Raw genomic sequence first — 15,521 nt, forward strand, 5'->3', positions numbered from 1 at the left:
CCCCGTACCAGCCCCTCGGGGCTCCTGAAAGACGCGAAAACCCCGTCTCCTCCTTCTGCTGTGCTTCCTCGCTCCCTCCTGCACGCCCTCTACTTCTGTCGCTTAAACGAGAGGCGCACGCACTTCTCCCTTTTAGATTTCTCCAAGCTACAAAACAGTATCTAAAACTAAAGACTATCAAGTCCCGTGCAGGAATTGTGCTTACTTACTCCTGGCAACTACCTGGTTACTGAATTTGACCGGCTGCAGCTGCCAGCGCTGGGCAGTGGGACACTGGCTGCATTGTGAACGCTCAGAAGCTGCGTTTATCGTTTGTTTGCGTGTTTTGCATGTTAAGAGGTGTTAAATGTATTTATGTAGGCAACAGTGCCGTTGTATTTTGTTGACAAAATTTGGCAGTTTGCGATGCCAGTAGGTAACCAGATGAAATGAGGCAGCGGATTTATGGAAGAGTAAGAAATTTGTTCTCTATTTGAGCCATGGAATTTGGTAGGTTGTGGAAATAACTGGCAGGAGTCATTAGGAAGGACAGTTTTCATCTTTTCCCTAAGACAGGTAACCCAGCAAAGTAAAAAAGATGCCTTCTAGTTCCTCCCAGGTTTTTTTTCTCTGTGTGGGCAGTGGTGTTGTTTTGGCATTTCCATTCATTCTCTGGAATCTCTGTGGCCGTGTTAGTGCAGTTAGCACATGCATGGAAAAGTTCTTTGTGTAGGAAAGCCAGGAATGATCAAAGGGGTGGTAAAAACCAGCTTCAGGGATTTTCAATCCCCAAAAGCAGTTCTTGCTTTGTTTGCAGCCTCCTGGTCCCTGAGGTACAAACGGATAGAAGATGGAAATCAGTAATTTTTTTCTTCCCACTTGAAGTGGAAGCATGTCAGGCATTGAGGCTCCATAGGGCCTTTTGTAAAGTAGAGGGGGAGAGTTTCACTGCAGTTGGAAGAAAAGGGTTATTTTCCTAATTACTAGACAGATGGTGGGCTGTACGGTGAAGAGCAAGAGACTGTACACACTGAGCCAAGTCCCTGCAGTGGCACATGTGGATGGACCAGCCCTGCTGCCTGTGACAGCTGTGGGGTTCCGCTGCCTCCTGGCGCTCCGAGTGCAGTGGCTTTGTCCATCTCTGGGCCAGGCTGGATCAGCTGTTTGCAGGTGCTGCAAGGGGAGTGGTTTTGGAGCGCTGGAGGAGTGTTGTCTTGCTTTAGACTTGACCTGGGAGAGGATGCCTTCTTTCCACATGTGGAGAGAATGGCTCTTCATGTCACAGCAGTGCCACTGGCAGTGGTGTACTTGGAGAGTGCCATTCACACCTGCTCTGCACCTTGTGCTGCTCCGGTCACATGCCCTAAACCTCACCTCCAGACATGTGTTGGAAGTTTTCTCTCCTCTGTGCAGAGTCTTTGGCCTCCTGAGGCCAGTCCCTGGTGGGACTGGCTGGCCACAAAGATTAAAGGCAGGATCGAGTCATCTGATACGTCAAAGATCATTAACTTCTTCATGCTAATGGTATTGGCCTCTTCTGCATCAAAGCTAGAGCAGCTGGTTTGAGTGCAGTGTCACCAAGTCTGAGATTAGATGTGCCTTACTGGTATAAATGGTGGCCAAAAATCAAGTCTAGTCTGAGGATGTGGCCAAACTTTACAGCCAAATTTTAAGCTCATGAGAGAAAAGAGATCTGATTTAAATCAGTTGTCAAAGGCTGTTGAAAGGATGAAAAAGCAGATGGAATTCAGCAGTTAGAGATTTATCTGTGTTGTTTTTGTTCTTTTTAGAGTGACAAGCTGGAGTTAAAGAGAGAAGGGACAGTGCTTTTATAACCAAACTGAAAATACGGTACCAGTACCTGTATTAAATTTCTGACAACTCTTTTAGTAGTAAGTAATGATTTTTTGCACGTAAATGGGCTGGGCAAGTCACTGTCACAGCACCTTGAGACTGGACTTTAGCAGGATTCCTGAAGCAGATTTGATATGTAGACAGAAGATAAGATTAACCAAAGTTTGAAAGGAATATTTAAAAACACCTCAGGTCCCACTGCTTGCTTTACAGGATTGGAAATTGACTAAAAATGAAGATTTAGCAGTTGTTAAATACCAAAGGATGGAAAGTCACAACACTGGGAAAGTGTTATCTTGAAAGTGCTTCCAGCAGTATTTCTTATGTCTTCTCAGTAATAGCTGGCATTGGCCCCTAACAGAATCAGGGAAGGGGATTAATTTTTGATTACTGGCCTGAACATGGGAGCACCTATGCCTATTAGGACACTCCTTGCTACAAGGCATAATTTATACTAGAAGCAGCATAAATTGCTGGTACAGAAGTGATACCGCTGATTGCAAACTTTTCTGGTGAAGCACCAGCTGAACTGCAAGTTTTTAACCAAGTCCTAAATCTAAACAAGCTTTGCATGTTTTCAGGCTGTGGTTTGGCTATTTAGGCATCCCCTCATGTGCCATTATGAATCTTTTATTACTTGCTGTAGTCCAAGTTGACCTCTAATGATACAGCAGAATTATTTTATTAGTTCCTTTCCCCACAGCAGAGTACTGCTGCAATGGGCAGTAGCAGAGTACCTGGCTTTGCCTGAAGCAGCTGTCCCTGGAAATGTATCCAGAGACACAGGGAGCTTCCCTGCCTGAAGCTCAGTGTTTCAGCATGCTGGTGGCTGAGGGCTGCAGTGAAAACTGCAGGTGTCATGCGGTGCAGCAGCTGGGGCCTGACCTGAGAATAGAGGCTGCTCATGGTGGGGCCAGAGCCCTGGAAGGACAGAGAGGAGGCAGTGGCTGCAGCTGCTGGGGCTGTGGTGGCAGGGAGGGTCCTGCTGTGCAGAGAGTGGCTTGGTGCTTCTGCACACCTCTGCTCTGCGGAGCCACTGCCTGCTCCATGTGCTGCTCTGCTCCTCCATCACACTGCATACGTATTTCTGACCTCTTTTGTCACCAGCTGAAGGAGTTTTTGCAGAGCAGCATGAAAAAGGTGTGGGAGATAAGAGCAAGAGTAGTGCTAATTTGCCCGTGCCTCCTACTGCTGAGCTGAACAGGGGTAGAAATGGTAATAAACAGCAAATTCTCCCAGTGGCAGAGCTGGTCTGTCCACTTTATTGCTGCTTTGCCCACAGTAGTTTAGCCTTCTGTAAAATCAATTGGCTGTCTAGAATCTCAGTGTTGTTCTGGGCTTCCATGTTTAGTGCCTCCAGTGCTTACAGCAGAATGATTGGAAAATTGTATTTAGATAAATGACAAAATCAAAAGGTTTCTGCATTAGAGTTATTCAACCTGGAGAAGAGAATGCTCTAGAGAGACCTTATAGCACCTTCCAGTTACCTAAAGGAGACCAACAGCAAGAGAGCTGAAGAAAGGTTTTTTGCAAGGGTATATAGTCATAGCAAAAGGGGAAATGGCTTTAAACTGAAAGCAGATAGATTTAAATTAGGTATTAGGGAGAAATCTTTTACTCTGAGGGTAGTAAGGCTCTGGAACAGGTGGCCCAAAGAAGTGGAAGATACCCCCTTCCTGGAAGGAGGAATTGGATGGGGCTTTGAGCAACCTGTTTTAGTGGATGGTGTGTTCCTGCCCATGTCAGGAGGATTGGAACTAGCAACCAACTCAGGACATTGAATGATTCTATGATTTGTACAGGCAGGGGACAAATCCTGACCTCTATTCAGTGAAGCAGTGAATACACAGATATCCCTATGTAGTGTTTTGACACTACTCAAGCTTCAGCATAGCTCAAGGGCAGGGGACAGGGAGGCTACTGAAAAAAATGTCACCCCTTGCTCTGAAGCCTCCATCGCAGTACAGTTTGTGAGAGGTTTTCTCTGAGCAGGCTGGGTGACAGAACAAAAATGCTGGCAGCTACAGGTGCCTTGTCTAGAGCACAGCTTCCATCATAGCACTGTGCACCAGCAGACCCAACTTAGCATGCCTGGGAAGTCCTGATGGGAAAGGGCTGCAGAGGCACACCCCTGAGTAAGGCAATCCGGGCAGGCAGCTGGGAGTATGATGTTACACTGCTGAACGCTACATCAAGAGATATGCGAGTCATCCTACTCCTGCCTCCATTTCCATACAGCTTGATAATGACTTTTTCTCCTTAGAGGGTAAGGAGATCCTTCCCAATGATGTTTCAGAGCTGAGAGCTTCTCTGAACAGGACATTGGGGTCTGAACTCTTGAAATAGGGTAGGTATGAAATCTGGGAGAGAGAGTACCTCATCAGCAGTGTTTTTCATTTGGCTGGGACTGTTTCCTGCTAGCAGGCTGTGGGACCCCATTACTTTTTCCTCAGGTCTAGGGTAGAAAATGGACCATTTCAGGTCTCCCGAGAGCAGTGTGTTTGTAATTCCCATGCAGTTCCCCAGGGAATGCAGGCAAAGGATTTTCATGAGATGTGCCCTCTGTGAGAAGGCAAAGTCAGTTATTTTTTATACAAAGTGTTGTTCTTAGGTATTGTACTTGTTGATTCAGAGATGCATGTAAATTACAGCCTGGATTTCCACTTGCAGAGTGAAAAATGTCTTGTTCTAATAATAAATACTGAATCTCTGCTGTTCCCATTTACATAACATACATGACACAATGTGTAAATCCTCAACAATATTTTTTCAGAATTTAGCAGCTTGTTTTTCTGCAAACATAAACATTTATTTTTGGTGTTAATAATTAATAATATGCCACATGCACATAATAAATGTGAAATCTAATCTTGTATAGACATGAATGTATCTGCCAAAGTAGTCTTTCTGTGCTGTAAATGACTCTCACAAAGTGGCAGCATACATTCTATTTTCAATCATGGTTTTTTGTTTTGCGAACAGATATGCCATTAAATTATATGTTTTCCTTTGCAATTAACAAATACTTTACACTTTAAAGAAAAGAAAAATACTCAATAATTATTTTAAAAAGGAAAATGGCTAATAAAAGTCTTTGCAGCTGTATCCTAAGCAAAATACAGACAGAAATGTAGAAAATCCCAGCAAGGGAGGGAAGATCAGATGTGGGAGTATCAGTCCTTTTCTGCAGTGAAAAGAAGGAAATGACCAACTCGGGCTCAAAGCTGCAGCCGGACAGGGTTTCTGCTCGATGCTGTGCAGAACAAGACACGGGAGTGGTGCAGGGTAGCAGACAGAGGTACACCCTTCTCTTGCTTATTGATTCCTCCCTCCAGTGCCCAGTATTTTTAGGTTTCATCACTTCCTAGAAACCAGCAGTAGCTGAGAACCCTCCTGACAAAGCCTTGGGGCTGTATTGCCGCTAATGGCTGTCCCACCTGGCGCCCGGGGGTGCGGCTGCTCTCGGTTCCGCTCTGGCTGCTCTTCCTCGCAGTGTGACTGCTCTTCCTCACGGTGTGAGCACAGCCGGCTGCAGCCGCTGGCTGGAAGCTGTGGCTATGCTCAGGAACCCTGGCTAACAAATTAGATGGTATTTTAGCACTGATTTCTGGTAGGAGGTGCAATGTAGTTTGTGTCATTTTCAGGGAAGCCACGCGGAGCTGTGGTTTGCTGAACTGCAGAGGAAATAACCATCTTTCCAGGGCAGGCTGGGCTGACTTTCTGGGAAAGGTAGTGATGCGCTTACACCAAAGGCTAAACCAAACATGAGATGTTCTGTTAGGCTGTTTCATAACGACCTTTTATTTATATGCTTGCTTTGCTTGTATTTATACTATTCCAGCCATTAACTCTTGTCTTTGTTTGCAGTTCATTGGTTGTGCTTAGTAGTGGGGCTGACATAAGGGTCCTCAAAAATTTGCCAAACTTTCTAGAAAAAGTACACCTTGATATTCCACCATGGAATAAGAGATGAAAGAGCTTTATTTGAAGCGTTTTCATGCTATCATTATGCATTCTGTAGAAGACAAAGATCATAAAAGTCCAGTTGCTGTTCATGAGCCAATACTTATTAATCAGATGAAAATAAGGTGCCCTAGGAAGGGTGAATGCAGAGTAACTGGGCTGGGATGACTCAGCCATCTTTACAGCAACAAACTCACTAAATGGTATTGTCCAAGGTGCTTTGGAAGAAAGTTTCCAAAATTCCCTGTTTTCTGAATTTCTGTCTGCTCAGTTCACCTTCTGTTTCGGCACTTTTTCTGGAAATTCTGGACACTCTTTTGGAAGCACACAGTCATGCAGAGCTTCATGGAGGCTTCCGTTGCTGTAATTGAACCGAGTTCGGGGGGAGCCTACTTACCCTCATGGGGGGTCATAGGGTACAGCTGTCAATACAATTGATTCAAAATGTGCATAGCAAGGGTTTTTTGCACTTCCAAAGAGGCTTTTAAAGATGAAATGTTCTCTAGAAATGGCCAGCACCAATGCAAGATTCAGCCATTTTTCAAACATAGTAGTAAACACAATATATTATAAATAGGAATAGATTATTTGTCAAAAAATATTGAGCCTGTTTTTGAAATGGAGGTTATATCTTTTGATTCTATATTTTGAAAATATTTCTTGTACTTGGGCTTTTTTTTAGCAGACAGACTTGTCAGGACTTGGAGTCAGGGACTACTGCTTATGTTTGTGTACAGAAATGAGCACTGCTCTCAGTTATGCATCTAAGGTTGGACTTGCTGCATATAATACATACAGTAATTAGCAGTCATTCATCATCTGTCATCAGACACCTTCTAGCTGTTAATACTATCCTAAATGTATTTCCTTTGGAAAAACCACTTTTCTAAAGACTCAGAGGTCTCAGTATGTATATGACAACTAATATGAAACAACCAACTAATCTAAATTCAGTTCCCAGGTGAAACTTAATGTTTGGACATAGGTGACTATTACATTTGCTCTACCAGCTATATTCTGTTCCCTCAGCAGGGCAAAATGCATATGTTGAGAACACTACTGGTTATTTAGCCGATCCCACCTGTTCCTACACAAATACAGACATTATTTAGTACCACTTTTAATCTGTCCAATATTTTAATATTGAATAGAAACATTCCAGCAAAAATGTTTATTATTCTATTATTGAGGCATTTCTTTCATGGAGGAAAAGCATAATTTAACACTGAGGAGGGGATTACAGTACTGCTCTGACATGGGATAAAACACAAGAACAATGGGCAGGAATAGTATTGGCCACTTATCCCTCCCAGTTAAAGGTATAAGCAAATATATAAAAGCATTCACTACTTGAAAACTTGGATTATGAAGAGGCAGTTTTGGGTGTTCATTTGATAGCTATATGGAAGTCCTGGAGGGAGGAGTAGGGAAAACTCAGTTGTCATGTAGCTGAGTCACAGTTTAGTCAGGTAGCCATTAGTTTTGATTTGTGGTATACCATTATGAACCAGTGAAGGGCAGCACTATCCAACTGTTCTAGGTAACTGGATAGATCACTAATTATGTTTTCAAGTTTACAATGATGTAAACATTAAATGTTTGACAGGATTTGCTATGAAAATGGTTGTGTTGCTGTATTACTGCAAAACAGTAACTTCAAGAGCCTTTTGTTTTTGTCACCAGATTTCTGCAGTTACAAATTAACAACTTACTTGTAATGAATTTTAGGAAAGGCCATTTCATTCATTGAAAAGGTGAATCTCTTGCTAAGAGTATGTTAAGTTCAATTGCTTTATTATGTTGCAGCATAGGGTCTACACATCAAAACAGATTTTAGCAAATTGAAATATGATTAGTATCAGAAATATGTGAACAATAATACAGATATTTTTGTAGCTCAAAACACTGTTTTTTTGCACAAATTGTAGATGAGATTAGTACTTTTATTTCTGAAGTTTCCTTCAGCATTTTTCAATAGGAATTAATGATCCATGTGTCTGATACTTGTATTTATGCTCAATATAACAGGACATTGGAAAGAAACTCCAGTAATAGTTTTATATTTTTCTTTTGTGTGGAAATGTAGCTGTATAACTTATACAAGCCTTTTCAAAGTGCTATCTTATTTACTATGCTGTTTGAGAGGGAATAAAATTAAAAGGTGCTCTACTATTTAGTCTCTTTTTAAAGGTTCTATGCCCATGTGCACATCTAAAAAATAGTGGTTTGGTTTTTACTCCAAAAATAGTATCTTGACTTTCCAGAGGAAGCTGTGTTATACTACAAGTTCATGCCAACAACAGTTCATCTACTTACATGTAAAAACAAAACTGTACATTGTTCTGGATTTGAAGTATTTGTCATGTGAATTCAGATGGTGACACTGTGTCCTTGCAATGTTTTCATGATGTGAGTGCTTTAGTTTTTTTTAAAAGATGTCTAAATCTTTCTGGCACACAGCTGGCTCTTCTGACAAAAAAAAGTCTGGTGTGTACCAGAGTTGGGATTTCACCTGTAGTGTTTCAGACACAGAATAGTAGGAGCTGGCTGAGGAAGCCACCCTTGGCTCCCTAGGCGAGGGAATTAGATAGGCAAGGGTTCATCATCCCTGTAAGGTCTGAGCTAAATGACAACCCAGTGGGGAGCTTTATGGCTTAGGGGTGGGCTGCAGGGGAGAGAGCCCCTGGGTGCTGCCTCTCCAGCCCCAGGATGGCTCTTCCAAACTGCATTTGAGAGAAGTCCTGGCTTTATTTCCTTGTCTTCTTTTTCACACAGATGTACAATGCCTTCAGCCTTGCAGTACTGTAGAGAGGGTGTCCGGGCCAAGATGAGGTTAGTTGCTTTCTTTCTCTAGCAGACTTGTGTACTTATTAAACATAAATATCAGGGTATTCACCATTTATTTATATTTTAAATTTAAATTTCACCTGCATTGCAAGACATTTATTACTATATTTAATGTGCAAGACTGTCCAATTAATTCATGAAAAATTCTGGGACACTGGTTACAAATTAAAATGGTGACATTTGCTGCAATAATGGTTTTTATGTGTGAGAACCAGACCCATACATCAGATTATAGAAAGATGAATGAATCCACAAATGAATAAAATGATTAAAAGCTCAAGTTGGCAGTGGAGTTTATATGTTTCCTCTGGTATGTAAAACATCTATTGATCTGAAGTTTGATCAGTAATATTTACAAATTTATTCTCATATACATCATTATGATTGTATTCTCTTGTGCTAAAAGTTTACTAGTTTACCTGAGTAGTGTATCCTGATTACCCAGGCTGCTGCAGATGCTCGGACATCTTGGGGAGCTCTGCTCTCCATGCATTGGTAGGGCTTCCACCTGAGCTGGGAGAAAGAATGAGCAGGAGGGCAAATGTTTGTCCCAGGTGAAATGATACCATAGGGATCATTCACACTCCGGGGCAGAGTGTGCTGTGTGTGACAGCAGGCTCAGCCTGGGGCTCTCAGCCCTGCCTCCTCCCTCAGGACAGGGATGTCATTCCTTGCAGGAGCAGTGGAGCAGAGAAGGCCATGGAGCAACGGCTGCAGGAGTTTGGCCCTTGGCATGAATAATAGCAGGAGGAAACCAGACCTGTGCCAGGCCTGTGAGCTCAGGCTGCAGTGCAGTGCACCTCTGTGGGCTTCTTGTGATTGTTCTCAGAGGTCTGTTTCTCCAGGGCTTTTGAAAGTAACGTTCCCGAGGGTAAGCTTTCCTTTCTTGTTCCTCATTTCCTTGATGCTCTGAAAAGACATTATATTAAACAGCACACATGCCCTCCCCTCCTCTGAGCTTGGACATTTTGCGGGATCCAAGGACTGATTTCGAGACCTGAGAGGATGGGAACTCACTGTATTATGCTCCAAAAAGGCATGAACAGAGGGAAAAAGATGTGAACCTGGAGGTTTCACTTTTTAAATAGTTTTAAAAGAACTGTGAACAACGGACCAGTAATTTCAGAAAAGCAAAACTGGATTAAGCAGAACCTGGGGATTCTTAAGAGAGGAAAGCTGGGCAATGGATGTGGTCTGCTGATAAAAGAGAAAGTACAAACTGTCTCTGAAAGCAAGTATATTAACAGAATTAATAATTTTCAGAATGATTCACAAACACATAAGAAGGACTGAAAGAGAAAAGTTTCCAAAATCAGAAGTTAAATGCCAAGGGGATGCATCTGGCATCCATATTGTAGTTGATGGTAATGTTACAACTGCTTTCAGTGGGTGCAGGTTCAGATCTGGGTTCAGATCTGGCTCTTTCAAAGTTGCCTGCCAGGTGTCCTTTGGACCATCTACCCTCTTGGCCCCTTGGATTTCAGCAGATCTGGGGCTGGGTTCTCAGGGACTGAGAGCTGGGAGAGCATGAATTGACATTAGCATCTGTCTCAGTGGGGAATCTGCCACTGGCTTCCACTCCTGCCCAGCATTTCACACAGATCAGAATCAATATCAGCCACAGTTGTCACTTTAAGTACTGGCCATGTATATCCTTCTGACTTATGCAGAAACATAAACTAAAATATGCATTCTCATTTTTCATATGCTTCACCTGATGTCTTAAATCACAAATTATATCCAAAATGAGAAACATTGTGTGCTCAACCAGTACATATTGCAACTTTTAAAAAATACATTTTTAATAGAGTGTCATAATATATTATTCTTTGTATCTATTCAGTGGCATGGAGCTAAGCAGTATTTTTACAGGAAATATAAATGTGCTGCTGTGATTGGAGTCTGCAGTGGCCCTGCTGAAACGTTCCATAACGGGCACCTCCAGCAGGCAAAATGGGGCAGGGAATCTGCAGGAATGGTGTGCTAAATAAACACTCATAGGAGAGCCAAGACACAACAATTTATAACTGCAGGTGCTAAAGCTTGAAAGTAACTTTACTTAGGGGAATAATTTCATATTAGTTCTTAAGGGTTCTTTTGTCTTTGTAATTACATTCCCTTGTAAATAAATATGTAGGTTATCTTACCAAACAGATAACACAAAGTCTTTTACAATAGGAAATTGAAATATTAAAAGTCATGTCATGTAATAAGTTGTTGCCTGAACACTCATTTACTTTGGAGAAACTTGCCCAACTGCCCTAAAACAGCTGCTTACTCCATTCAGATTCTTATTTAAAAACTGTATTTAAAATAGGGATCGGAACTAGAACCCAACTTTTGTTGGGTTTTTTATTTGGTTGGTTTTTAATTTTGTTTTAAGGCCCTGTTTTGCCAAGCCCAACAGTCTGAGAGTTCAAAAGATAAGCATTTTGTGACATGAACAACCTGAAATATATTTTAAAAGAAAGCCATTAGAAATCCTGTTTTCTTTCACATTTCACACTTTATTGTTGCTGAGTAGTGAAAAAAAAGTAAAGAAATATATCTAGAGTAATTTTGTCACTGTAGCATTATAGAAAGTGTATAATAATAATCCCATAATGAATAATAAACAATGTGCAGCTGAAACTGCAGGCGGGAGGCATGTGCATGACTGCAGTAGAGATGTCATGGGTTAATTGTGTGTGTTAAGGTCCTCTTCTGTAGGTGCACAGTTTGTGGTGATTGGGAGTGGGGCTGGCCCAGCCTCATCCCCAGTGGGTGCAGCTGTGAGCAGCAGGTGAGCAGCACTGACAGCAATGAGCCATGGAGTGCCCAGGGGCACTGAGCAACCACCAAAGGGAGTAGAGGGCACACAGGTGCAGGGCATCAACAGGAGGGGATAAAAGGCTGGGCTACAGAACAAGAAGGGCAGAGCTTGCAGCCTTCTGAAGTGGTTTGGTGTTGTTCTGTATGGGCAGATGCCTGAAGCCTTCTGATGAGGTAAGGTGTTACTCTGTTTGAGTTCAAGTTTTCTGAACTTCTATGATGGCATTCTGTGTGTTGTGGCTGTCTGAACTGTGGCATGCACTGTGCTACTCTTCCCCCCCCAAATGAAGAAATGAACATCTAGCAGCACAAACAATTGGTTTTCTCTTGTCTTTCATACAGGCTGCTGAAAGAGTATGAGCAATTAATTGAGTTGTGTTTCAAAAATGGCATTAGCATGGAAAGCCTATTTTGCTTTTGGGGCTCTCTCTGATATCTTGTATGTGGCTGTCTGATTGCACCTGTGGTCTTATCACCATCAATTTTATCTGCTTGCTGGTTTCTGCGTCCTTTTATTCACCACAGATCAAAATGAGAAGGTGTGTTTCAGCTGTGTGCATGTTCTCCAGTCAATCCGATAGCTTCATCTATTTTCTTCTGTAGATAGGTTCTTTCACTCCCATCTGCTGTGTAGATCTCCAAAGGGGTGTGGAAATTGGTTCAGCAACCTCAGTGTATCAGATGAGAGATGCACTTACTGTGGAACAGATAGAGTGCTTTCCTTCCCTTTTAACAGTTTTGAATCATTTAGTTAATAGATGGTTAGTGGCTCATGTAGCTTTATGGCTTCTTGGTAGCTTCCTGAGCAGGTGGGAATCCTTGGATGGTCTTATTGCACTGTGGTCACATAATATATGTGACGTCATTCTCTACCACAATTGTTGTTAGCAGGAGGATGGAATTAATCCTGGGGACTTCTGAAGAAGCTATTCTAGGTTTGTTGTGGCGGATAGTGAAATTATTAAGGAATGAATAGGATGAAGTTTGTGTTAGTGCCGTCTTTGCTCTTCCCTGTATGGTGTGTTAACCATAGCTCAGCCATCTGTCAATATCTGCACCTCTCAATCCTATTGCCAATTACTGGAACCAGCCACTCTCTGTATGTATTTTAGAAATTAGTCCCTGATTATTAAATCATGACTGCATGTTAACACACATTATTTTTATAAACCCACTGCAGACTCCCATGCATTATAAATAAATTGTATTAACTCCAGTTCATATGAAATATTTATAAATACTATGGAAAGGGCTCACTTTCTGTGCATAATTATTAGACATTTTAGATTATAAAAGATTGCAAATGGTCAATTATGTAAAATTATGAGGATACAAACTTAAAACCAGGCTCATAATCCTACAATGAGAGACACAGAAAACCAAGATTCCAACTGGGTTCAAGAAGAGTGGCATGCTTTATGTTTCTTAATTATCTTTATTTCCCAGTAGCATTGCTATTGCCAGAGCTCAATTTACTATGTGCCAATGAAAGAGTAATAAGTTGCAGAGACACTCCTATATCAGATGAGAGAGTTTCACTCTCCTCTGTTGTCAGAACATAAACCCATAGAGGTCAGATGATTTTAGCTGTACCCTGTTTGACTCAGAGCAATTTTGTAATTTGGGCAAAAATCAGCTGTGAAGTAAATGGTTCTTACCAAAACCTCTTCTGGAGATGGGCACTGAGGCTATTTATGTTGCTTAATGTTAAGCAGCTAATAGAAATTACAAATCTACATATTTTTGTAAATCTAGGTCATAACTCCTGAGCCTTTGAAAAGATACCTGAGTGTGGTAATAAACCCCGGAAGCCAGAGCAGGAGTACTGAGCCTGCTGGTTTGCAGTGCTACAGTTTATGGACTAGGGAAGGACATGGCTGAGTGACAGGAAGAAGTTTTAAAAAATATTCATTGATGTTCCACTGAATCCAAGGGAAATAATCTTTTCTTTTCTAGGAGAACATGGGGAGATTAGTGAAAAATACCTTTGAAACCCTCAGCCTGATGGTCTGAGCTGGCCTTCACAGAGCTGCCTGTTAGTTTCCCCAGCAGGGATTAGAAGCTTTCGAGGTGTTTTACCCTTTTGTTTTGGTGAGAAAGCACCTCTAACGGGACTCTGTATGGTCTTTTACATAAGTATGATAAACCTGTTTACCCAACCTCCTCTCATCCTCAGCTTTCTCCTAACTAAATCTAGGTTATGTCCCTAGTTAGAAAATTAATAAATAAGTTAAATGTTTGTACAGCACCTTGAAGCTGTAAAGTGCTGCCTAAATCCCAAGTACTAGTAACCCTCTCAATTATGATACAGCATGTTTATACAAATATGTTTGATGTCCTCAGAACATTTGGACTAAGTGGAGCATATTTCCTGTTGAGCATAGATTTTGCTAGTTGGAAGCTATGCCTTATGAAATGCAGACTGCTGTCACAGCATCCAGTTCAGGAAAATAATAACATAAAGAAACATAATTTGCCACATTAAACTCACATTTTCTATGTATCTGGAAGTGGAAGTAAAATATTTAAAAGAATCCCTTCTTCCTGGTTTAATCAGAATTGTGTTGCTTTGCTGATTACAGGAGCACCTGTGAGTTTTATGATAGTGGTATTGCATTTGACTTTAGTTAATGGTCTGACTGTTTTCATTATGTATTTTTATGAGTTTATTGTTTGGACATTTTAAAATGGAAACATAATGAAGATCATAATGGAATTAGGAAGCTTTTCTCTAGAAGAGCAGTTTTCACCATAGCCTGCTCTACCGGTATACTGTTTTTCTCATGGCAAGCAGAGGAGAGGACTGGCTTTGGGAATACTGGGATTTGCTGTGAGGTCCAGGACTGCAGCCAGGAAGAAGGCTTGCTCTAAAGCTGTTCTTCTGTCACAGTTGCAGGAGACATGTAATAAGGTGCATGGAAACGCTAAAAGAAAATGCAGTCAAAGTCAGTCTTCTAACTTCACCCTTAAGACAATGACTATATACCAGGCTATTCTTTATTACCATAAGCTTTCTTTGACTCAGAATATCTTTAACATTCTGATTCTTGAGTGTTGAAGCTGTCAGGCAGTACCTCAGCAAGCAGAATCTATTTTTTCAGGGAAGTATTTCTCATCATTACAATGCTTTTTAGCCCCAATTAAGGATGGTTTATGAATTACAATATCACTACTAATGCCAGTAAAGAGGTCACATTTTGCTGTGATGGAAAAGAAAAAATTGTGCCTAAGGACGCCAGAGAATGCATGTACATTTTGGGTAAAGAGCTGTTAGACTTCCAACAGCCATGTCAGAATTCATATGCTCATTGTTGAAAGCTGATACTGGATAATTAAGCCATGCCAACAGATAGCCTCAAAGATATGCTACCAAGGATACAGCATGCTATTCATGGCATTAAAAAAGCTCTAAGGCAGAAAATTCTGAATTGCTCACCATTAGGGTGGCTCTGCTGCCACTGAAGTAAAAAGTAAAAATCCTGTCAGTCTTGACAGGAACCATGCTGCTCTACTGACATGTGTCAGATATCTTCATCATTAATTGCATGACCAAATATCTTAATTGTAAATCTGATTGAACCTTGCTCATCAGTAATGTATTAAAAGTATAGATGGGCATGGAGTGACTGTTCTTGCAATGACTATCAAGTCTTCAGCATTGTGGTGGTTTTTTTAATTTTTTTTTTCCAGATTACATTGAAAATGAGAGGAAATAGAGAAAACCCCTTTCTGAATAGTGTTCTGATTAGAAATAGCTGCTTACACAGTGATTAGGGAGTCACCTAAGTGATAGTTAAGAGAATGATTCCCCATACTTGAGCACTAGCCTGCTTATGCATTGCTTTCCCTCCACAGCCTGGGAGCCACTGTGCCCGGGCAGAAGAGATAAATCACAGCTGGCAGGGCTGCAAGAGGCTCTCCTGGTCCCCATCTCGTGCCCTCCCTCCTGCGAGATCCCTGGGTGCCCCACTCCATCCTGCCTGCCTGCCCTCCAGGCTGCCCGCAGTGCTCTGGCAAAAACCTCCTGCCCTAAACCCCTCCCTCCACAGCTTCTCCATCTTTTGTCA

The 15,521-nt window shown here is 41.7% G+C and overlaps 1 long non-coding RNA gene across 4 annotated transcripts in view; it reads left to right on the plus strand.

The window, feature by feature from the left end:
* The window catches only part of LOC139594261 (uncharacterized), a 122,307-nt gene that overhangs the window by 1,402 nt on the left and 105,384 nt on the right, over nt 1-15,521 (plus strand). The window lies entirely within an intron of this gene.

The sequence above is a fragment of the Agelaius tricolor genome, unplaced genomic scaffold (genome assembly GCF_023055355.1).
Source record: "Agelaius tricolor isolate 1412-34295 unplaced genomic scaffold, bAgeTri1.0.p SCAF_11, whole genome shotgun sequence".
NCBI lineage: Eukaryota > Metazoa > Chordata > Aves > Passeriformes > Icteridae > Agelaius > Agelaius tricolor.